At 42.6% G+C, this 26,334-nt stretch overlaps 1 protein-coding gene across 1 annotated transcript in view; it reads right to left on the reverse strand.

The window, feature by feature from the left end:
• The window catches only part of FAM20C (FAM20C golgi associated secretory pathway kinase), a 244,045-nt gene that overhangs the window by 73,456 nt on the left and 144,255 nt on the right, over positions 1 to 26,334 (reverse strand). The window lies entirely within an intron of this gene.

Below are 26,334 nucleotides of genomic sequence, written 5' to 3' on the forward strand. Positions count from 1 at the left end.
TTATGGACAAATTCTCCGCCCATAGGCTATAGAAGAATTCTAATGTTGGTTGACTAGTAATAATAATTAATAAATATAATTATTACTAGTCATACAACATTAGAATTCTACTATAGCTTGTGGGCGGAGCATTCGACCGGAAATGTACGATTGCAGCATCATACAGTTTAGCTGCTTCGTCGAATCTTCTTAGAACATTCGACAGACACCATAACATAAGCCTTCAATTGACAGATTCGACCTTAATTCAGACTTTTGGACGAATGCATTTTTTAACGAAACAAAATAAATAAAAACTAATTTCGGGAGTAACTAAATAAACACATTTTTCGCATGAAACTGAAATTGCCAAACAAAATATTTTAGTTTTCACATGTCTATTTATTACAGTGGTTCCCAAACTGCAGCCACCAGGGCATGCTTTGCCTGTCCTTAACTGCCCCCTCCTCCCTCAAGAGGCTTTCTCCACACCAGGAAGAAAGCCTTACGGTTACAGACAGAAGAACAGGAAGTGAGCATTTTTTCAGAAGAAATAAGGACATTTAAAACCAAAATTGAAGGATGAGGTAAGTGAAGGAGGACTGCACTAAGGTAAAGGAAGCTATTTAGGGGGAAAAAAAATTCCTTTGCAACCCCTTTAAAGGACGTGGCATAGCCTATTCATGCTGTCCACAGCGCCACCCTGTGGTGACAGCTTCTATATACATTGTTCATAGAGGGGTAATCGTGTACACATTGATCAATGTGTTATGTCCTAGATTAGCTATTAGGTGGTTTTCCAACGTACAGTAAATAAAACTATAATTTGCATATATACAATGCTTTAAAAAAAAACTCTAATAACAATATCAAAAGTTTAATCTTTTTAATGGAACGTCCTGGTCCTGGGTTAAAAGGCGCTGCTTAATCTTGACAGTTTAGCCAGCTGTGGAATCTGTAATTGTGCCTCGGTGCTCCATAACTGACATATGGGACAATCATTAAATCACCGCAGGAACAGTACATTCTCGCAAATTTCTTCCATCTATTAGCTGCCTGCAGCTCTGTGCACTTATACTATATACATCATTAACTTTGGATCCTTAAAAAAAATCTCCTTTCCTGGTTTATTATCCCGCACTCTTCAGCTTGTTTGTGTAAATCTTCCTAAGACATCAAAACAATACTTTTTACAAGTGATGGCTGCAGCACATTTAAGGCTGCTGTGCTTTCCGGCTTGAAGAATTTCGACAACCCTCTTGTCATTATTTCTGCTGCAAAAGGTGCCAGAAGACTTATATTTTAAAATAGCTAAACAGGATGGAATAGCGCACTGATAGAAGCACAATAACAACGTAACATTTTATCATAGATGACAGCCTACTGACGCTCAGATTTTTTCCCATTTTTAAAGTTTCTTTATTAGAAATTGTAAAAAAAAAAAGTAAAACTTCTTTGCTATTTTTTTTAATGCGCAAATAACATTAATTATATGGTGCCGTAAAAACGCAAAATACAGTGGCAAACCTAAAGTATTTGTTTTGAGTAGAAGCATACTGAGAAAAATAACTAACAGCAGTTTGGTAGATGAAGACAGTGCTTAAACCCCATTCAGATGACGCTGACACCCCTAGCCATGAATAAGCACCTTGTTTGTACAACTTCAACCATCAGATGCTGCATTCAGGCAGGCTCCTTCATGTCTATTGGGATGCGAGGGCTGCACGGACACAGCCACCCATCCCAATGTGACATCTGTGTAGGTGAGCGGTTCCAAATGCAGTTGGTCTCTGCCTAGGGCCACTCACCTGCACTCTTATGCCGCGTACACACGATCGGTCCATCCGATGAGAATGGACCGATGGACCGTTTTGAAGCTGACTGATGGTCCATCGCGCCTACACACCATCGGTTAAAAAAACGATCGTGTCAGAACACGGTAACGTAAAACACAACGACATGCTGAAAAAAGTTCAATGCTTCCAAGCATGCGTCGACTTGATTCTGAGCATGCGTGGATTTTTAACTGATGGTTGTGCCTACTAACGATCGTTTTTTTCCCATCGGTTAGGTATCCATCGGTTAAATTTAAAACAAGATTGCTTTTTTTTAACCTATGGATGAATAACCGATGGGGCCCACACACGAACGGTTTTGACCGATGAAAACGGTCCAACAGACCATTCTCATCGGTTTAACCGATCGCGTGTATGCGGCATTACACCCATCAAATTGGAACGAGCGGCTGTGTCTATGCAGCTGCTGCCTCCCAATAGACAAGGAATGGTTCTATGCTGGGTTACACCACTACTTGCATAAACCCATGCAAACGCAAAGTTGTGCACCCAACATCGGCATCCAACAGAACTTCTATGACCTGAAGAAACCAGAAGAAAGTGAAAGAAAAATCTAAAAAAATTTAGGTAAATTCTTCTCCAAGCCACCATTCACACTTGCTCCAGTCATTTGGTTTTTAGCCTGTGTAACATACATCGACCTTCCTATTTTTTATTTTTTTGCACGGTGTCGTATAGCTATCAGAGTTCTTTATTTCTTCCCAGGCCCTCTGTCGCCTACAGCAGTTCTCCTAATGGGCATCACCAGTGCTGTATCCTGGCCTAGGCCAACAAGGCCCAGGCCTAGGGCAGCATTTTGCAGGGGGGGCAGCACGGAAAGAGTCCCCGCCGGCTTGCGCCACACTGTTAGTGTAGCGGCAGTCTTATGGGGCGGACTGGGCTGAGAGGCAAATTAGTCTAGCGCCCCCATAAAGCGGCCGCACTGCTTCTGGTATGCAGACGGCCGGCATTCTGCAACTGTGGGAGGGGGGGGGGGGTTCTGCTGCACCATTGGCATGGTTATATCTTCTTAGTCCTCTCCATAAAATTATCAGAAATTTGTGCTTAAAGTAGAACTATAGGCAACACTTTATTTTTAATTTTGGATAGATTAAGGGGGGGGGGGGGGGGGGTTATAGCACCTGTCAGTTTATTTTTTACCACCCCGGACCCATTGCAGAAATTTCCCTTCACTTCCTACCCCATAGCCAAACAGGAAATGAGAGGAAATCTATGCAAATTAAGGGAATTCATTGCCCCCCAACCGGCCCTCAGAACTAGTGTCCCCACTCATTTTTTTAGGGCGGGTCTTAAACAGAAAGGGGCGTGACCTTGCCAGGAAGGGGTGTGTCATATTTAAATTAGGGGGTGCGCGAGTTTAGTCAGGCCTAGGGCAGCACCAAACCTAAATACACCTCTGGGCATCACTGGGTTCATAGAAGTTCTTGTGGGTCTTCAACAGATGGATTAAAGTCTCCACATCCAGCATGGACACTCCTAAATCCTCCATTTTCTTCACAGGCCCAAGTTTGTTAGGAGGAAGAGACAGGTACAAAAACACATTAAAAATGTGCAAAAAACACACTAAAATACTTAAATTTTGAGGTGCTCCAATTGAAGGTTCGAAAAACATCATTTTGCTTGAAAAATACTTAAATGCTTTTCATGCATCAAGCAGCAGCACTATGCTTAGCTGTGTAGGAGAACCATTATATAAAATAGGAATATTCATGTTGAGCCAAAACAAGATTTAAGCTGCCCATACGTTAGTCAGTTTTTTTCAATTCAACGAAAAAAACTGAACCAATTCCCCCATCTACACATTCGACTTGGATGAGGGAATCCTCCCCACTGAGCTATTGTATTCTGATAGAGGGGAGACGTCTCCACCGTCAGAATACATGGATCAGCCCTGCAGGCTATAGCTTGCAGGGCTGATCGAGCAGCTAAAATCCAACAGTTGGTTGTACAAAAACCCATCGGTAGAAGGACTTCTGCTCAACCACAGTGCCCATACATGATCGAAATTTGGTCAGTCCCTGCTGAACAAGTTGAATTTTGATCCATCTATGGGCAGCTTTACTTCTTGTTCTGGTGGCAACTGTATAATTTTGAATTTACTATATGTAATCTATATGGAATCAGAGCAGACAAAGAATAATATAATACAATGCTGGTTGGCATTAACAAACTATATATTACACAGTGGTCTTTTGTAAACTTGTTTTAAATTGAATAAAGCTACTTAAACTTGAGAAAAACCTTTTAGGAATTATGGCAACAGTCTTTGAGAACATTTTATTCTATAATACCATAAATGTATTAGCGAGAAAAAAATCAAAGCGCTATAATTTACAGATTACAGATCCACTGATTGCCATAAGCAATGGGAGCTTTGAATCATAGAGTGTTTGCTTTCTATCTGGCCTCAATGTTTGGAAAGACAAGCTACATGCTTAATGTTTTAATGCATTTTGTGCAGCAGTGGAATTGTTACCAAATGTCCCTCTTTCTTTAATTTTACAAATTGTCCTGTGTCCCACATGTTTCGCCAGGCAGATTTTTTTATCACTTCTAATTTTTAAAAGGAGTGCTGGAAATGATGCAGTGACTTATTTACTGCTATACTCAGACAGCGCCCCCTACAGGAAAATTACATAAGGTTATCTACTTTCCTATTAATACCTTGGTTGCCCAGTAATCCTTTAAGGACACACTAAACAATATGCAAGTTAGTTGCGGTCATGTGCACTGCTCTATGCACACTACAAATCCCATAGTACATAGTCCCTACATACAAAGGGATAATAGCCACCCAACAGGAAGTTGGATCATAGCAGAAAAATAAAGTAATGTGGAGGAGGCCAAGAGCAAAAGAAGAAACTTTGAGTTAAATGGAAAAATGGAACTTCCGCTTTAAGTGACGTTGACCCCCTGACATGCCACATTTGGCGTGTAATTTTTTTGGGGGGAGGCGGATACCCTCTTTTTAGGAGCATCCAGCTCCCACTTCTTCCTGGGGCTCTGCGGCGCCAGAAGGAATTTCACTTCTCCCCCTCCCTCCGTGCACACTTCTGGGACACGTCACAGGCCCCGGAAGATTGCCCGACCAATCACAGTGCACAGTGTGGCTCACACATGCCCAGTGCATGCCCGGATATGAAGCCACAGCCGGGCAGCCACAGTCAGAATACCGGCGCTGCAGAGAGAAGAGGGAGAGGAGCGGGGCTTCGTTCGCCCGCATCGCTGGACCGCGGGAAAAGTGAATGTCCGATTATTAAAAGTCAGCAGCTACACTTTTTGTAGCTGCTGACTTTTTTATGGGTAGAACTCCACTTTAAGAATACAAAGTTTAATAGATTAGAAAAACTCGAACTGATTTACAACAGATGGAGCAATGACAACTGGAGTACATTTGAATTCACTATTTATTTTGCAAATCGATTTTAAGAATTTGGCTGGTACTTGATGACTTTTGCTCCAGTCCTTTTTCTATAAAGCAGCAATTAAAAAATTGCAGGATGTAAATCCCAAATGAAAAAACTATCACCATAGTTTTCAACCCCCAGGAGAATCCTCCCGGGAACCCAGTGCATGGAGCACTTCTTATGCATGTCTGCATTGTGCTAAAAATGATATATTTTTTGGTTTCAGCTGACTCTAGTGCCACTGCATGCTAAAGCCCAATTTATAGGTGTCCCCATGATGAAGTTACAACACTCTCCCTTTTTTCCATATTCACAGAGCTGAACTGAATCATCCCCCCTCCCCACCTGCAAAGCTCCAGCAGCATCATCTCCCATTTCTTCTGCTGCCTGCAGATGATAGGAGAGAGACTATAGTAGTAGCTGCCTGCATGTGTTGTGGGCTTGTGTTTTTGTACTGACAGAGCTTGTCTCCTGCACGCTGGCATTCACAACACAAGTTGGCAGCTAGTACTCTTGTCTTACTATTTGGAATAGCAGGCGGGTGGATCTGGGTTTAGTTTTAGTCTTTCCTTCACATACCAGGCAGAGGGATAGCACAAGAGAGGCAAAGAGGTGTAGATTAGATGGAAGAGTGGCAGGTGTAATCCTCCTCTCCTCTGTGTGTGATATCCATCACTGGCCCCTCAGCTCCAAATGTGCTATTCATCACTGGCCTCTGAACTCTGTATTCACTGTCCATCACTAACCCCTCAGCTCTGTATTCGCTGTCCATCACTAACCCCTCAGCTCTGTATTCGCTGTCCATCACTAACCCCTCAGCTCTGTATTCAGTGTCCATCACTAGCCCCTCAGCTCTGTATTCAGTGTCCATCACTGGCCCCTCAGCTCTGTATTCAGTGTCCATCACTGGCCCCTCAGCTCTGTATTTGCTGCTCATCACTGGCCTCTCAGCTCTGTATTCAGTGTCCATCACTGGCCCCTCAGCTCTGTATTCACTGTCCATCACTGGCCTTTCAGCTCTGTATTCACTGTTCATCACTGGCCCCGCAGCTCTGTATTCAGTGTCCATCACTGGCCCCTCAGCTCTGTATTCAGTGTCCATCACTGTCCCCTCAGCTCTGTATTCAGTGTCCATCACTGGCCCCTCAGCTCTGTATTCAGTGTCCATCACTGACCCCTCAGATCTGTATTCTCTGTCCATCACTGGCCTCTAAGCTCTGTATTCAGTGTCCATCACTGGCCCCTCAGCTCTGTATTCGCTGTCCATCACTGGCCTCTCAGCTCTGTATTCACTGTCCATCACTGGCCTCTCAGCTCTGTATTTTCTGTCCATTACTGGCCCCTCAGCTCTGTATTCGCTGTCCATCACTGGCCTCTCAGCTCTGTAGTCGGTGTCCATCACTGGCCCCTCAGCTCTGCATTCCCTGTCCATCACTGACCCCCCAACTCTGTATTCGCTTTCCATCACTGACCCCTCGGCGCTGTTTGCACCGAGTGGAGATATAGTTCAAAATGTTTCTTCTTGCTTGCAGTGTGGTTGCACAGCAGAAGGGTTGATGATGGCAAGCTGTTTTATTTTATTTATTCATTCACTTATTACAGGTACTTATGTGGCACTGTCAATTTACGCAGCACTTTACATATATATTGTACATTCACATCAGTCCCTGCCCTCAAGGAGCTTACAATCTTAGACTCAGTTCACACTGGAGCCAGCTGCGAATCGCACAGGAACACTATGCTTCCCTTTTCTCTATTTCATGGCCGAATAAGGGCTGAATCTGTGCCTGAATATGGCCCTGAAATGGAGCTAAAGACGCCAAAGAGTCCTCCGCAGCTGCCCCAGAGATATATGAACCAAGTTCATTCTCCTTCTATGTGAATTGGATGCCGGGAAGCCCACATCCAATTTGCATAGGTGTGAACCCAGCCTAAGGTTGACTATGCTAACTCAAATCTAAGGCATAGTTTAGATTGGAACCAAGTAACCTTCAGCTATAAATATTACATGAGGCCTCTCAGACATAAACGAGTAATTTAGAAATGCTAGTATTTGCCAAAAGGGCTGGTATGTTTGAGAAGCTTTGTGAGCCAGTTGGAACATTTGCTGCTTTAATCTTCTGCAAAGGTGTTGCCAAACTTTGTCTTGAAGAGTAACAAGCACTGACCTGAAGCTTCCCATAAGCTAAAGGGATGGAAGTTACTGATTTCTAGTTATGCGCCATACTCTGCCTCCAATTAATAAAGCAGCATAGAGTGGGAATGGCATTTTTCTAATATTGTATAATTTCATGTGTTTCTAAATTCTAGTGCTTTTAACTGGGGAACATTTAGACAAATTAATGCAATGAGTTTTTTGCTGCTTCTCATTGCCATAAGCCCTTTAGTTCTCTACTTTGTTTCCATGCAATGAGGCATTTTACAGCTGAAAACATTATCAAGATAAATCCACCTCACATTTTCTATTCCTGCCTTTAATAAATATTAGGCATCCATGAGGTGGAAAAGCAATGTTTAGTTTATTTCAAACAGCATAAGTACCATGTGTGGAACAATAGCAGTCATGCTTTGGCTCTTTCACATCATTTAGACAGTAAGCAAAGCAGCCTCCATTAGCTATTAAATCTACTGTTTAAAATAAAATAAAAAAATAGTGAGAAGAATTGTTTAGCTAGGTAATGCAGCAAGTGCTGGGAAATTTTCATCCTTTTATTCCTCTTCATTGTTTTCTATTTAAAGGAACCTGTTAATGGCACACTGACGACCATCAAACCTATGTCTGGGAAGACACAGAAGATAGCAAAAACAATTATTGATTAAGATAAAGCTTGAGGACTTAATGCAGATGGATGTTTACATGGTCTTGAGTCTTGTAGTGTAAAACATCTGGTGCAAACGGTGCCTTGTACAGCCGTCTATACAAGTAAATGACTGTACAGGGCCAGCTGCTTGTAAACACTATTGGCTACTGCATCAACATTTACCTGCACATGTGTATACAGCATATTTCCCTTGACTGCCCACTTTTGCGACAAAAAAAGCTTTATGCGTATATATGTATGTAAATCCTGTTGCAAAAGCATTCAGCAGCCACAAGCCGCAGGATGCGGACAGCCATTCAATTGTATGGGCAGCTGTATTCAGGACCATGGCTCCCTTGGCACAGAAAAGCCCCACAAATTAATGCTAGAAGACAAGAGCGTGTAAACATTTGTGTGCATGAAGTCTTATAGCTCATTGTCATTCCTATCGCTCAATCTTTTTATAGCATGGCGTGAAGTTGACATTATCTAGTTAGGTATAAAATATTATGGGCAACTCAAGAAATTGTAAAAACACAGCCCCTTGTAACCCCCCCCCCCCCCTTAAGAAAAAAACTCGAATTGCTCTTTTACTCTTCTAAATCGGCGGTCATTTCCAGTCACTATCTTCTTCTGTATACAGGAGGTGGGTAATTTTTTATGTGCCTTTGTCACTGTCTAATGCCACGTACACACGATCGGTTCATCCGATGAAAACGGACCAATGGATTTTTTCATCAGATATCCAATGAAGCTGACTTTCATCAGTCTTGCCTACACACCATCAGTTAAAAATCCGATTGTGTCCAACGCGGTGACGTAAAACACAACGATGTGCAGAGAAAAATGAAGTTCAATGCTTCCGAGCATGCGTCGACTTGATTCTGAGCATGCGTGGATTTTTGACCGATGGATTTCCCCACAGACGATCGTTTTTTTTTCTATCGGTTTTTTAACCATCAAAAAATTACCATCAGCTTCTATTTTTTTTCACCGATGGTAAAAAAAACGATGGGGCCCACACATGATCGGTTTGTCCGATGAAAACGGTCCATCGAACCATTTTCATCAGACGAACCGATCGTGTGTACAGGGCATAAATTACATGGACACTTCCTATTGGTTGCCAGGTGGCGGGGTCTTCTCAGGATCTAGAAGAGGAAGATGTTAACAAAAGTGGACCGGCAGAGACCTACCGGTGCAGGCATATCTGTAGCACTGTATTACAGGTCACCCCTACCTGGAAAAAGCACAGCCATTGAGGGACATTTACAAGGTGGATTGGATAAGAGCAGTGGAAAGAGGGTTAATTTTTGTCTGAATAAGGGCTTTACAGTTACCTTTCCTAAATGAAAAACGTTGAATGTTTAATACACTAAATATGCAGACTACAATTGTAGTATACTTGAGTCAGTGTTGGTTGAAGTAAAAAAACTCAGCTCACCTAAGCTGATCCTAGATAGGATGTATGCATGTAAAAGCCTCAGTCTATGGCGCTCCTCAGACCACACCCTGACATGTTTTGCCCCATCTACCGGGGCTTAATCATGATTAAGCCCCAGTGAGTGTGTGGCCTGGGAGGTGGCATTTACTGAGGCTTTCACATGTTCACATGTACACATCCCAACTAGGATTGGCTTTGATTAGAGGTGTTTTTTTGCTTCAATTTTCACTGAATCAGTTACCCTTCATGGCAGCATCCCTATAATGCCCTACACTGCACTCACTAGAACAAGACATGGTAGTAAAGGGGTAAAGGCTGGTGGCGCTGGATTCTGCAGGATATTCAGCCAGCTGTTTCTCCTAACTACTGCACATACTGAAGGGACGGATAGCAGGGGAGGTTTGTATTCAATGAGATCTTTGCAAAGAGCCCTTTATTGTAAAGTGTTAAATTAGCGACTGAGCCTTTTCTGCAGCCGCATGTTTTTGTCCAACAAACACAAGAGTCCCAAAGTCCAAAGTTGTCTAATATACTAGTATTTATACTGTAACTAGTCAACCACAGAGATAAAATTAGAGCTGGCGCAGAAGTATGCAAGATTGCAGGCTTACATTTATTTGGATTCCTTTAGAGCAGGGGTGCCCAACCAGTGGCCCTTGGGCCACATGTGGCCCGCGGAGCCCTCTGATGTGGCCTGCGACCTCCTGCTCTGGGATGGAATAGAATACTGTTATTAAAGGTCAGTTTAATACTAAAATCACAGAGTATATATATATATATGCAGAATATAATAGAAGTCTATTGCTAAGGGCAGAAAAGACAAAGGTACACTGCGTTGCACCTGTGGTGCAGGTAAACCGCAGCGAATCAGTGGGAAAGCAGCCATGGGCCCCTTTCACATGGTCAGTCCAACCCAACTGGTCCCTCCATTCACCTCTAAGGAGTGGCAGATGTAAACCAACTTGTGTCCTACCTCCAATCTGATCCGGCTGTGTCCGTGGACGCTCTGCATATGCACATGGACCTGTTATGCACCCGTTATGCCGACCAGTTACCAAGTCGCTTAAGTGGCACTCGCGCTTCAAAAGGTTGGGCACCCCTGCTCTAGAGGTTCTCCCAGAAAAAAAAACCTCTACTTACACAGTGGAACTGCTATGAAAGCTGGGGGCTATATAAAGTCTCAGCCCTTATCTGAAATAATTTGTGATTGGTAGAGTTGGCACTACCATACAGGCCTATCTCTTCAGTTCCAAAAGCATTTATCACAGCATATATCCTTAAAATCAAACCATCTAAGCAAGGCTGGTACCAAGTCTGGATATTAGTTTGCTACTGTTTTACTGTGAATGTTTATGAACTAAGGCCTTTTTATTACAAAGTGATAAGTTAAGTAGTAAGTAGGATTACCGTCAACTTTTTTCAATGAGATTTTGCGATGTTTCTTGTTTAGGAATAAAAAAGTTCGATTTTTTTTAAGAACTTGTTGGTCGGGAAATCATTATTTGACTGTTCTACTGAACAAAATGGGCTCTCATGTGGGCACAAGATGAGTAATTTTTAGGCCTATGTGATCAAGAATGAAGACTTTCCCTTTACTGATGGTCATATGCGCACAAGGGGTCAGTTCCCTATAAGGGTACATAAAAGGTAATCTCAATGTTGTAAACTTTTAAAATTTTAGAAACCCTTTTTTTTGCAGATTTTTGCATCTCTCTGTTCTGATGATGATGTTTGCCTCTTCATGGCCTTTCCCACATGGAACAAATCTCAGTATACTGTGGGGATAGCTGTAGTGTCTGTGTCCCCTTAGAAGGGGACAAGCCGTAGCGAGTATCTCATTACAACTAAAACACAGATGGCATGGGATGCTTAATCTTCAACTTGTATCTCAGTGCAGATGTCTGAGAAGAGTAGTCAATCACACAAGCAGGAAATGACATTTCTGGAGGCATTCTGTGCACCTTCAGGTAGTGACATTTGAATATTTTGACAATTTTAGAAAATGACAGCAGCTGCAAACTGGAATGAATATAAAGGTATGTTTTAAATAACCCGAAATTACAAAAATGCCTTCTGTAGCAATTATACAATTTTTTTGGTCTATGTGCAAAATACTACAACAAATACACTCTTAAAATCTATATATATAGTCCTGTTTCAGCTCTTATTGGTTTCTTGGCTCTGAGAGAGCTGATCTCAACCCCCTAAAAATTTAAAACAGACATATACTCAAATGTTAACATAAACATTTATTAATAAACTTCCAGGATGGACAATGAGTAACAAACAAGACCAGTGAATTCTTACTGGAGAAAATACTGATCCCCTTTGCATTCTGCATCTCCAATATGTGTGAACGCATAGCTACTCAATCCTGATGTTTCTTTATAAGAAAAGATCAGAGCAGAAACAAGGGGGACAGAAGGGGGGGCTGCCCTGGAATGTCGAGAAGGGCGCAATCAAGTGTAATTTGACACATGATTTGCATGTGAATTAACCACCTTTGAATTTGCATATGAATGATTCACTATGGATATGCAAATAAATGAGCCACAGCGACTTGCTGAGATTATCCACACTGCACATCAACAACTGTTTTCTATATACCCTCGCAACCTGCGTTGGTCAGGTGCATAAAAATTTTCCTCTATTATTTTTTTTCTTGAACAGACATTAATCAATGCGTAATGAAAAGGGGGTTGGGGCAGCTTGACATTTCATCGGTCTAAACCGATCGTGTGTGGGCCCCATCGGTCAGTTATCCTTCGGTCAAAAATTTTAGAACTTGCTTTAAAATTTAACCGATGGAAGCCTAACCGATAGGTCAAAACCGATGGTTAGTATGCAAAAGCATTGGTTAAAAACCTGTGCATGCTCAGAATCAAGTCGACGCATGCTTGGAAGTATTGAACTTAATTTTTCTCTGCACGTCGTTGAGTTTTACGTCACCGCATTCTGACATGATCGTTTTTTTAACTGATGGTGTGTAGGCACATCAGACCATCAGTCAGCTTCATCGGATGGACCGACCGTGTGTACGTGGCCTGAGTCCTGGGCACTGGATGACCTTCTTCCGGTCCTGTATGATTCAATAAGAACTAATCAACAATCTAGGCCAGTGAAAGCGAACCTTGGCACCCAGCATGAATGTTATTATAGTTTCTGACGCATGGCAGCACACACACTAGGTTGTGACTCCGCCCCCACAACCTGACAGGATAGGTTAACTATACATTTTGAAAGTGAGGCACCCCACCTCATTCTCTTTTTTTATCCTCACCTGACAAGATGGAGGACGGATTCAGCACCCTTACCACATTTACCCCACCAGGTTAAGCCTCTCCTGGCTGGAAGTCTCTCCTGTACAGCCTCAAAAAGGAGCCTCTATGGAGAGAACCCCAATCTGGTGGTCTCTGGGGCACATTCTGGCATATTACAAGCTTTAAAGAAGCTTGAAGTTACTGCAGTGACCTCCTACCTTTCTTCTATTCCAAGGTATTGTATTTGACTTTGTTTGTTCCTCTCTTTTTGTTTACAAGGGTTCTGCTGAGCTCTGTAGTTCCACAGGTCAGTATTTGTTCCATTATGGCTATTGCATCCTTCTCTGGACTCTACACAGGGCTGGAGGATTTAGATGGGCCACACACCCTCTCCTAATTCAGTTTATAAAAGCTTGTGTTAAGATCAGGCCTCCAAGAAGACCAACATTTCCATCATGGGATTCATAAGTGGTCCTGAATACTCTGTCAGGTTCACCCTTTCACCCAGCTGAATCGATTACATTATGGAACTTAACACTTAAATTAACACTTCTTATAACCATCGCGTCAGTGAAAAGAGTCTCGGAGATACAGGCTTTAATGATTCCAGAACCTTATTTGATCTTTTTCCCCAGACAGGGTGGTTGTAAAACCCTCAGACCGCTTTACTCCAAAGGTGTCATCATCTTCCCACTACAGTCAGGAATTCAACCTTCCTTAATTTACTGATGATCAAGGGCAACCACATGCTTTGGACCACCATTAGGAACTATCTGACAGCTACTGTTTCTTTTAGAAAGCCTGAAAATCTATTGGTAATTCCTCACGGAGGAAGAAGAGGCTAAATGGCTTCATCTAGAACTGGTCAAGGTCATAAAGAAAGCATACGACATTCAGAATCTGTCGGTACCTGGAGACATTAGGGCTCAAGGGGCAAGGGGCAGTGGCAAGGGCAGTGGCAACCTCCTGGGCAGCATATTGCAGGGTGTCGCCAGAGACGATCTGTAGGGCAGCAAACTGGTCCTTCAGGCATACATTCATGTCCCCCTACAGGGTAGATTTGGCTCAGTTATTTGGGCCAATTATACTGCCATATGATGAATAAATTCTGTTACTTCACTTGCACCCTCCCGACTGGTGAGTTATCTCCCAGTGTGTGTGCTGCCATGATGCGTCAGGAAAACTGTATACTCACCTTTCCGTAATTTCCTATAGAGAATGAGGTGGGGTGCCTCTACTTCGAAATTTATAGTCTTTATAGTCAACCTATCCTGTCAGGTTGTGGGGGCGGAGTCACAACCCAGTATGTGTGCTGCCATGGAAATGCATCAGGAAAGGAAAATTACGGAAAGGTGAGTATACAATTTTCAGTTTTTATGTTAACTTTTGAGATTAGCCCTAATTTTAGAGTTCAGGCACATAGGATTTGTTTGTGAATAAGCTGCGTTTTTTGTCTAGGTAATAGTGAAAAAGAAGGTATTTAAATATAGCTAAGTAAGGCCTATGGGCCAATCAGGACCCAGGGCCATGCAAACATAACCTCCACTGCCTCTGTTTCTACAATACAGGTCTGTTCTACCTTGTACATGTGTCAGAAGAACAGCAAATATTTGTAGTAAATCTAATCTGAAACTAAATATGGACGCTTGCGGTTAACAAGTATCAGCAGTCATTAATTTTCTATAAGGTGCTAAGCAAATACAACATCATTAGAGACACATTCACACACATCAGCTGTTCTCACAGAAGCAACAAGAATCGGGAAACTGAATTTTCTGTTTAAATCAGCTACGATAATTCCAAATGCATGAAAAAGTGTGCAAAGTCTTACAAATTCATACTCTTTGGAAAACAGCCATAGCCTGAGAAAAAAAGCCTGTCCTCTGCCAGCATGCTCTGTGTGTGGACTCTCTGCAGGGGTACCCCTACCAGTGGCATCCCAACCATACGGGGTGCAAGGGCGCCGTCTCCCTAATTAATGCGCCCAGCATTTTTTTTTAAGCATGTGATTAGAGCCTGAGGCTCTAATTGGCTTCCAAAAAGGGTTGTCTCCCAGTTGTTTGAGCGGGTCCTCCCAGTCAGAAGCCCGGGCTAGGAGAGGAGCATGCATTGACCACAGTGGAGTGAGTACCGAGGCTGAACTCAGCTGACCGCACCAGAGAAGCCTTACAGGTCGGGGAAGCCGCTGCAGGGTATCAGGCTCTCCTGCCTTGGATCTGACAACAGCCCGCCTCAGCCTTCACACCATCACGCAACACCAAAGCAGCTACACTGCTAGAGAGCCTGCTAGACATCTCCTAAGGTAAGGTCACCCCCGTTTGTACCGGGGGGGTGTGGCATTGGCATCTGGGTTCGAGTGAAGAGGTGAAGAGTTTAAAATATTGAGCACCAGCCGCCATTGCCCCCTACTGAGCCTAAGTGAGAGATTACCAATCAAAAGAGAGCATGAGCTTTGATAGTCGCAGAGCTACTGGGATGACAGGGAGTATGTCTGACCAGTGGCGTAGAGTGGGGGGTGCAAGGGGGGCCACCGCCCCGGGCACAAAAGTTAGAGGGGCGCTGTCACGAGTGGGGAGAGGAGGGAGCGCCAACAACAGCTGGGACATAGGAACATATGCATGATGTCACCACTCCAGGCTTTACCAGTCATTATCAAGCACGCTCTCCTCTTCCCTACAGCCACCGCTGTCTCACAGAGTAGATCATGTGACCAGACTGGAGCTAGCTGAAAATAGGCAAGTCCATGGGTCAGGGGGTCGCAAATGACTTGCCTTGCCCCAGGCACTGACAACCCACGCAACGCCACTATGTCTGACCCCTGCAAAGAGACCACTGCTTCCACATAGAGAGCAAGGGTTCTTCTCTGCAGCATGTTAGCATGGGGACAGGATTTTGTACATTGTGGCTGCGTTTTACACAAAGCCAACTGTAACACTTTGTACATCTTTTGTTTTGATGCAGCTGGAAAGTGCAATATTGGATTTAAACTAAAAGTTCCATAGGGCTTTACCAGGAAAAAAGAGCAGCAATAACCAAATGATAAAATCAGGATTACATAATCACAGAAGTCAACAGAATCAAATCATTGTTTATTGGCTTATTTCACTTAATAGGCTACACTTGGACAGAGTTTAATTTTCTGAAAAGTGACCTCATCCCAGACAAATCATGGCTAATCTAACCTCACATCTGCTGCAATGCAACATCATTTCTCTACCTAATCAACTGAAATAGAGCACTGTCCACTTTCAAAACCCTCTCAGCCAGCTTTTTACAACCCAATGGAGATTAAAGAAAAGTACAAACAGATACAAAGCTGCAATTGCAAGTAAATGTTCAGTTTGTCCTAAACAGATTTGTGATACATGCAATACATCATTTGGCACGAGAGCTGACAAACACATGGGATTGCAGCAGGTGGAAGAGTTGGCTTTATTGAAATCTTCTGTTCTTGGAGAAGTATCTTTCCTGTTTTCTACAGAGAGATCAACTGAGCCAAGAAAAAAAAATGAATAGATTCAAGCAGCTAATGAAATATAATTCTGCAGGCCAGAGAAATTGCACAACACAATTCAATGATCAGTGTTTGTTAGTACTCCGTGTAATGAGCCATGGTACCACTACAGTTCAAGCTTCGACATACATTGGCTTCCGGAGACAAGGGCCCGGATTCACAGACACTGGCGCATATTTATGCCGCCGTAGCGTATCTCCTTTACGCTACGCCGACGCAGCACAGAGAGGCAAGCACTGAATTCACAAAGCACTTCCTCCCAAATCTGCGCTGGGTTTCTCAGGCATAAGTCGGCGTAAGTGTAAGTGGGCGTGAGCCATGCTAATGAGGCATGACCCCATGCAAATGTTGGGTCGAGCGCCAGACAGATACGTATTGCCAACTGCGCATGCGCCGTCCCGTGGGCGCATCTCAGTGCGCATGCTCACAATCACGTCGGAACAACTGCCTAAGATACGTCGGATCACTGCCTACGGCGTGAATGTAACCTACGCCTAGTCATATTCACGTCCTACGTAAAATACGTCGGCTTGTGTTCCCTGGTGCATGGATGCTGCTGAGTTACACCTCCTTTATGGGGCATAACTTTACGCCGGACGTATGACTTTACGCACACTGCGTCGGACGGACGGACGTTCGTGAATCGGCGTATCTCCCTCATTTGCATATGTGAATAGAAAATCAATGGGAGCGCCAAATACGTCCAGCGTAAATATGCGCCCACTCTACGCCGGCGTAGGCAAGTTACGTCGGTCGGATGAAGCCTACTTTCAGGCGTATCTTAGTTTCTGAGTCCGGCGCATAGATATGACGGCGCATATTTGCACTTACGTGGCCTATCTCGAGATACGTCGGCGCAAGTGCTTTGTGAATCCGGGCCAAGATGTCCTCTCTGCCACTGGATTACCACTAAAGCTAGGCTCTGCTAGGTTCTGTGATTAAATGATCATTCTTTGAATTCTTTAAATATTCCAACTGAAATAAACAAGAAGACAGAGACTAACAGAGTCATTAAAATAACATTGTTTTCCATTCGAGCCGTTCACATCAATGTGTTACAAATATAAGCTGCGGGGAAAAAAGGGTCCTGTGCGAGTTTGAACCGTATGCGATGCAAATTCAGCTCTATAGACTGGCATTCCCTGAAATCATGGCCGTGAATTGCGGCAAAATCACGGTAAATTTGCGGCAAGAACGCATCCGCCAAATTGCTGTAAAATCGCACCTGAAACCAACAATGCTATTTGAATCATTTTTAATATTTAAAGCAAACTCCCCCATCCATTCATGACCCTATGTCTTTATTTTGCTGAGAAATCACTTTCAAAAACTCCCCCCTAGCATTTCTGGCCATGGGCCATCTAAAGTAAGGGCATGTGATTCATGTAGCATTTACTCTACCTGGAATCTATATGCCCTTAGCTTAGACATGCAGGCGGGGGGTGTGCTTAGCTGAGAAAGCCCCTCCTGAAGCCTCCTTAGATTTATGACATCATTTGTTTAGGCCTGGAAATCAGGAAGTAACTGAAGAAATTAAAAATTTGCTATCTATTCACTAATACTAGTAGCATAAGGCGTCTTCCATATGGGGCGGATCCGTTGCAGCGGAGTCCGCCAGTTTAGCCGGAGATCTCTCCGTTGATCTCTACTGAGCCGGCGGATGACAGGTCCCTCTCTGCTCACTGAGCGGGGAGGGGCCTGTCGAGCGCCGTTGATTCCTATGGAGAGTTCGGATGAAAACAGACAGCATGTCCATTTTCATCAGATCTCATCTGATCTGGAAGACTTGAACAGTCCGCCTGTGTGGAAGGGGCCTAAGGATTAAAAATAGTCAATGTTGATTGAGCAAGTGGAGTTCCACTTCTTTTTTTTCTTTTTTAATATGCTGTTTTTGTATATTTTATATTTACCAGAGCTTTTTGGATGTACTCACATATATCACACCCACTATTTTTCCTATGGAACATCTTCTGTATGTCTTCGATATTAGGATATATTTATATATCATACTTTATCCATCCCAAGGTATTTACATATGTGTCGTTTGATTTGATACACATGGAATGTTTGAAACGTATGCTCTTTTTAACCATTAGAATGTATTATATTTTATTTCGTTAATGTAATATATCTCATTTCAGATAGTGAGATTTGTTCTCTGTCACTGTCCCCTCTTGTTGTTCGTCCTGAAGAAGCCTCACGACGAAACGTGTAGACGCAACGTCATTTAGCACAATGCACGTCAGGAAATTTTAGGGACGGAGCATGCGCAGTACGTTCGGCGCGGGAACGCGCCTAATTTAAATGGTCCCCGCCCCATTTGAATTAGGCGGGCTTGCGCCGGGTGGATTTACGTTACACCGCCGCAAGTTTACAGACAAGTGCATTTGTGCGTTGTCTTGCCTTTAAAGTCCGACCATTGGTTACTCGTTTTTGAGTAATCCTTTATGTTCCTTTAATAAGGCATGCTAAAATGACCACTCAAGCGGTTCTAAGAGACAGATCATTGTATTGTATAATAGGTTATATTATCTTCAGCTTTATATTAAAAACTGCAAAAATAACTAAAACAATGTGTTCACTGAAAATTAACTATGCTTTTCCTTTATAGTTTTATGGTAATGTCTATATTTTTTCAATTATGTAATTTTATTATGCGTAAAAATTTGCATTTTAAGGGCCTTTCTACTATATACTATCAGAAGGGTAAAATTGCTTACATCAAGGAATAAGCACTACTGAGTATTCACCCCTTCACGTCCTCACTGATTACCTTCACTTCTTGTTTATTATATTTACCAGTACTTAATACCACATCTCTTTTCCCGGCTGTGACCACGTTCTGCGGTAGTTGGCTTAATTACTGGCTGAAGCCCACTGCTGATGACATCATTACCACACCGAGGAAGAGCAGGCAATTACAGACTACCTTTATTCTGCCAAAAATAGAGCTCTAACGTTACAAATGAGAACATCCTTGACCCTTAAAGGCTATGTCACTGATAATCTATTACCGGGTGGGATCCTGCTGCGTGCTTACCTACAAAGATTCTAGAATTTTTTTTTTAGCTGAAAATCCTAGGCCATTCCTTATGCTGTCGGTAAACAGAAGTAAATAGAGATGTTAAGAAATGATAAAGATGGAGTACTGCTTAACCACCTAAGGACCAGTAGGATAGTGATACGGCACTGCGTCACTTTAACTGACAATTGCGCGGTCGTGCAACGCTTTACCCAAACAAAATTTATGTCCTTTTTTTCCCACAAATAGATGTTTCTTTTGGTGGTATTTGATCATCTCTGTGGTTTTTATTTTTTGCACTATAAAAAAAAAGCAATAATTTTGAAAAAAATCAATATTTTTAACTTTTTGCTATAATAAATATACCCAAAAAATATACATAGAAATAAATCTTCCTCAGTTTAGACCGATATATATTGTTCTACATATTTTTGGTAAAATAATCGCAAAAAATCGTATATTGATTGGTTTGCGCAAAAGTTATAGCATCTACAAAATAGGGAATAGATATATGGCATTTTTATTTGGTTTTATTTTTTTACTAGTAATGGCGGAGATCTGCGTTTTTTTGTGGGACTGCGACATTGTGGCAGATAGATTGGACACCTGACATTTTTGATACTTTTTCGGGAACCAGTGACATTATTACAGTAATCAGTGCTAAAAATATGCACTGTTATTGTACTAATGACATGGCAGGGACGGAGTTAACATCAGTGGCGATCAAGGGGTTAAATGTATTTCCTGCTTGTGTTTTCTAACTGTATGGGGGATGGGCTACCTGGAGAAACACACAGATCCATCTTACTGCATAGCAGAAAGACAGGATCTGTGTGATGTCCCCCTGTCAAAACAGAGATTTGCCTTGTGTACAGGCAGATCCCCGTTCTGTCACTGCGGGTAACAATCGCTGTGGCCATCTAGTCTGGCTCCCCCGCTGTCCTCAAAATTCTTGAGCTGGGGGGAGGGGGTGCAGATACCTGTCTAAGACAGGTATTTGCACCCACTTACGGGCAAAGACTCCCGTGGGAGTCACGCCATTCCCCCCCCCCCCCTGCTGTCTCCTGTTTCCAGCAGAGAGCGGGCAGTGAAGCCGCAACACTTCACTTCCTGATTCCCTCACTGAGGATGGTGGCAGGGGGCAGCCGAGGCTCGGCTGACATTGCGGGCGCGCTGAACAGGTAAGTGTCAATTTTTTTAAATTTAGCAGCTGCACTATTAGTAGCTGCTGGCTTTTAAAAAAAATCTTTTATGGGTGGACCTCCTCTTTGAGATGAATTTTTCAGCTTTGGTTGGAGGGCGCAGGGTTCATTCCAACTCTGGATCTTCTATTACAATACAAACATTTCTGCCCTGAACACAACATAATTTATAAATTAAGAGGACATCTACATTCCACCAGGTGCCACACCTCTGATGTTTTGAGCCCTATTACAAAGCTTAATAATAGGGACTTTTTCTATATTCCTATGTGTATTGTGTTTAAAGGAATATAGTTGCAATATGAACTCTCAGGTTGGCCTTCACCATAGCGAGTGTGTGTACCCAAAGTGAGACTGCAGTGGTAATATTGAGCTGAATTTCTGGTCTTCAATGCTGGCAAGGGGTGTCTGCCTATATTTGGTTTTCTAGACAGCAGAAAAGACACTTATTCCTTGTACACATGACCGGTTTTCACGACGAGAAAACTGCCATTTTTTATATTGGTCGTGAAAACCGGTCATGTGAAGGGAAATTATTGCAGTGCGGCTACATTCAACAAGACAACACAAGATCACAATAACAAGCAGAAAAAAGCACAACACGTGCACAACACAATAAAATTACCAATAACAGTAATTAGTACAAATAAAATAGAACAAAAGTCTGTAATAAAACATCCATACTATTAAAATAAAACATAGAATAACACAGGTTGAAAACAGAAAATAAAAACTACCAAAATGCAAAAAATACACCACTTTCTCTAACATTACCCCAAGTAATAATTAATATAATACCAAAATACTATAAAAACGACATAAAAATCCTAATCATAAACCAGACTAAATCTTCACATCATCACTCACAGAGGGCCCAGTTCCCACTGATTGCATGCTGTGAAGTCCTCAAGGAATGTTCACTGAACTTCATATGATCGGTTACATCAGCTCCCAATGTGAAATCATCACTTATCCAGCTGGAAAGTCCCTGCCTTTTTGGAAACATTGTTTCCTCCATAGTTACTGAAGATTCGACGCATGCGTGAAAGCTTTGAACTTCCAGGGCCGCCCACGTCGCCGCATCATCGTTGCGGCGACGGCGCGGCCACGCCCCGCGTATTGTTTACGCGCGGATTTCTGTCTGATGGTGTGTACAACCATCAGACAGAAATCTCCAGGCGGACATGTCCGCTGAAAACGGTCCGACGGGGCCTCAGAGTTTTTGTTATCTATTAGGGGTTATTAACTTGGATAGGGTTGGGAGGTTATAGGATGCCCACTTGACTTCAGCAAAACTTTGGCAACAACTTTAGGGACATCTTTCTATATACAGTCTATATACAGTCTCCTTGACACCCCCCTACACACACTTGCACTCTGCATCGCGAGCTACTATGAGCATTTTTTCTGCAGGAGGTTCTGACTTTTTTTCTGCTCCTAGTGTGCATGGACCCTGATACATTTGCATTAACAGAATTGCATTAAGGAGGCCCGTTTATTAGAGTGCGCTACCAATAGCAAATGTGAATTATACCCGTTGCATTTTTGGTGACCTACGGTAGTACAACAGATTTTTGTCTGCTGTAGTTAATTTATATTTATAGGTATTGTCCCTTCCCCAGCCTGTGACTGCACAGTTAAAGTGATTGCATAGGTTTTTCATAAATAATAATAATTTATTTTTTAATAACAAACATGTTATACTTACCTCCACTGTGCAGTTTGTTTTGCACAGAGTGGCCCTGCTGTTGTGGGGTCCCAAGACGGCTGTCTCGGCTCCTCGCTGCAAAGCTAACCCCCTATGGGACGCTAAGTGTATGACTCGGTCCTGCCCCACCAGCGGCCGCATTATTGGATGTGATTGACAGCAGCGGGAGCCAATGGCTGCGCTGTTATCAATCTATCCAATCAACGGCCAGACTCAGTGGAAAAAAGGACAGCAGGTAAACAGGCTCAGGTAAGTAAAACAGGGGGGCTGGGGGGCCCATGACAGCCAGGTGTTTTTTCACCTCAATGCAAAGGATGCATTAAGGTGAAAAAACATGAACCTTTACAACCCCTTTAAGGAGAGGCAGCAGACTGATGAACTAGTTTCTTATTTACTCTGTTCTCTCCTTCTATCAGATAGCATGAGGTGACAGTTTCTTTTTATAGAGACATCCGAGGTCTATTAGACCCCCAATGTCTCCCCTGTCCTCCACTGCAGCTATCAAGCACAGATCATGCTTGAGTAGCCGTTCCCCCAATACAGTAGCCAGGGAAAGAATGAACTGAAACTGAAAAAGTGACCAAATGCTCATCGCTTCCAGCTTCGTCACTTGCAGAGGAAGTCTGGGACTGGAAGTTCCTTGATCCCCCTCTGCTGTCGCTGTCAAGTCAGTTTACTGCAGTTCTGGGCTTCCCAGAGGGAGGGAAGAGCTGGAACTATCGCAGGTAGCAGCAAGAGGATGGGTGTGTCCCTTTTCACTATGATAAAAGTGAAAAGGTGGCCTTAAAGCTGCCCAGATCACTTTTATTGAATAACTGATCACAGGCTGAAAAAAGTAATGCCAAGCTCATGAGTTTGTTTAACCACCTGAATTACAGGATGTTTATAATTGGCATAGGGATGACAAGTGGTTAATAGACATGTGCACACTGAAATATTTTGTTTCGTAAATAAATTTATTTAGTTACTCCCTAAATTTGTTTTTATTTATTTCGTTTTTTTTTGTTAAAAAAATGCATTCGTCCGAAAATCCAAATTAAGGTTGAATCTGTCATTGAAGGCTCTTCATGTCTCTCTATGTCGAATCTTCATGTCTCTCTATGTCAAATTTTTTCTCTATTTCGAATCTTTTCTCTCTATGTCGAATCTTTTCTCTCTATATCGAATCTTTTCTCTCTATGTCGACTCTTCTTCATGTTTCTATAATGTCGAATCTTTTCTCTCTATGTCGAATCTTTTCTCTTTATGTAGAATAATATTGGACTAATAGAGTTAAGGTTAGGCACATTCGACCGCAACTAAAACGAAAATAAAGCTTTTTTTTATGTCGGATCTTTCGGTTTTCGTTTTCTATGCTTTCGTTTTCGTTTGTTAAAACGATAACGAAAATACCTGAAATTCGGACGAAAATGCATTCGGATGAAAATTAATGCACATGTCTAGTGGTTAATGAGTTGATGAGTAACATTGATGAAGTTGATGATTTGAATTGATGAATGATGAGTTACACTCATTTGGAAATGTAGAAAAGTGACAAGACCACCAAAGGAGTGGGTCCATTGAGTCTGCCCCATTTTTTTAAATGTATACAGTACAGTACATGTATTTTAGTTTTTTTTGGGAGAAGGTTTTGCCTAATTTTGACTTTTTACATCGACTTTGTCTTTGATTAATTTCATGCTTATGGCCAATACTCATAATAGAGATCTTTACACAGAGGCTGCTGTATGTCGACACACAAGCTGTATTTGCATGAAGTCTAGCTCTCTTCAATGTGTGAGTGTAATAATTACAGGGTAAGATACTGTGGGTTTTTTGTAGCTACGGAAACAGGATACAGAGACATCTTCCCACCTTGTCTGCAGAAATGGGCTTCTGTTACATTAACGCTCTAATCAAAACAATGCTATATTACATCCAGACTCCATGAAATTACTTGGTACTTCTGTCTCACCTATATAACCTTGTTAACCTTATATACGGTTATTGGAGGTTAAAAAAAAAAAAAAGAACGCATGTCTAATGGAAAAGCTGTAAAAAGTAACAAGAAACTCTTTAGAAATAGGAAATTTAATCTTTAAATAGTACTGAAATATAAATGTATTGAGAGAGATTCTGGAGCTGTCATTGCTCACGCCCTTCTGGCTTCACGTTTTTTGGGATGCTGACCCAGAACAAGTATAAACGTCAGAAAAGTCCGGGTGAAGTCAAAACTCAGTATATATGTCCAAGACAGTGTCTCAGGTAGTACTGAAACCATTGGATCAACATGAGAGTTAGGCTGCTAGGATAACGCATTTACCTAGGAACCAACATGTGTCAATGCATGTGCATTTATTGCACTGCAGAGGACATGGCTGGTGTGAACAGGGTCACCAGGTTTTATTTTCACGACAACTGCAGATTTAAAAATATCGAAAATTACTTTTGAAATGAATATGTAAAAGCTTCTTTGAGATTTTGGAAACTGGGTTTACATATACTTTAAATACCGTATATACTCGAGTATAAACCAAGTTTTTCAGCCCCTTTTTTTAGGGCTGAAAATACTCCCCTCTGCTTATACTCGAGTCAGTGTACCTGAAATTATTGAGAGGCTGCGGGCGTCCATCGTTTAAAATGTGCGGTCTCCCCCTGGTCCCTTCCGTGATAGGCAGAACTGTGTCTGCTGAGAAACGCCTATCACGAAGGTTCTCTCATCCTCGGGTTTCCCAGCAGACACTGTGTTCAGTGTTCCTGACAATCACGGACGCCTTTTCATCCTCGGACAAGAGGACATCCGCGATTGGTGGAACACTGAAAACAGTGTCTGCTGGGAAACTGAGTCCGAGAATGAGAGAACATCCGTGATAGGCAGAACTGTGTCTGCTGAGAAACGCCTATCACTGAAGGGACCAGGAGGAGACCGCAAATTTTAAACAATGAATGGACGCCCGCAGCCTGTCAATTTCAGGTACACTGACAATGGGCACAGTGAGAATGGGCACAGTGGGATGGGCACAGTGACAATGGGCACAGTGAGGATTGGCACAGTGACAATGGGCACAGTGAGGATGGGCACAGTGAGGTTGCATTGGACACAGTAAGGTTGGCACAGTGAGGTTGCAATGTACACAGTGAGGTTGGCACAGTGAGGTTGCAATGGGCACAGTGAGGTTGGCACAGTGAGGTTGCGCACAGAGAGGTTGCAATGGACACAGTGAGGCGTTCAAATGGGCATCGTTGACCCACTTTTCCACTTACAGTAGCTGCTGCATTCTCACCCTAGGCTTATACTCGAGTAAATACGTTTTCCCATTTTTTTATGGTAAAATTAGGTACCTCGGCTTATACTTGAGTATATCTTGAGTATATATGGTGTATTGAATTTAATCTTTGAAACATATCATATACTAGTAACTGACAGCTTTCTGAATAGGATAATAGATTTGTTGCAACATTTTATAATGGTTTCTCCATAGAAGTTGACCATACACTCTCTACCGTTTCTGCTGTCAGGCAGCACTACACCTCCTAGCACCCTCTCTTGAGACCCTGTATGCTTACTGGCACTTTGGACTCCTGTAATATGGTCGCCTGAGGACTTCCTGTTAGCAGTGATGTACTTCTTGTCTGACAGAGCAGCTCTTTGCGTCCATGCTGGCTTGAATGCTGCAGCTTCCTCCACTCTTACATTCCAGGCAGCCCTGCCACATTATACATGCTGGTCGGTAATTTGTGAGAGCGTGCCTCAGACAAGAGTCCCACTGTGGTTTAGGTATGCTTTTCATCCACTGCACACCACAGAAACCACTGTGAGCATCATTTATGGTTGCTGCTTTTATGTGGATACCATTGACTCACTGTGGACTTTTTTTTTACAAATTCTTTATTCATAGTAAAGCCTTGAGTCGTACACACGATCAGATTTCCCAAAGGGAAAAGTGTGATGGCAGGCTGTTGTCGGAAAATCCGACCGTTTTAATGCTCCATCAGACAATTGTTGTCGGATTTGCAGATAACAAATGTGAGATAGCATGCTTTCAAATTTTCAGACAACAAATGTGTGATGTTGAATTTTCCGACCGTTTGAACACAAAAAAAAAGTACAAACACGCATGCTCAGAAGCAATGCTCACCATAACACAATAGCAGAAATTAC

This window comes from Rana temporaria, chromosome 6 (genome assembly GCF_905171775.1).
Source record: "Rana temporaria chromosome 6, aRanTem1.1, whole genome shotgun sequence".
Lineage (NCBI taxonomy): Eukaryota > Metazoa > Chordata > Amphibia > Anura > Ranidae > Rana > Rana temporaria.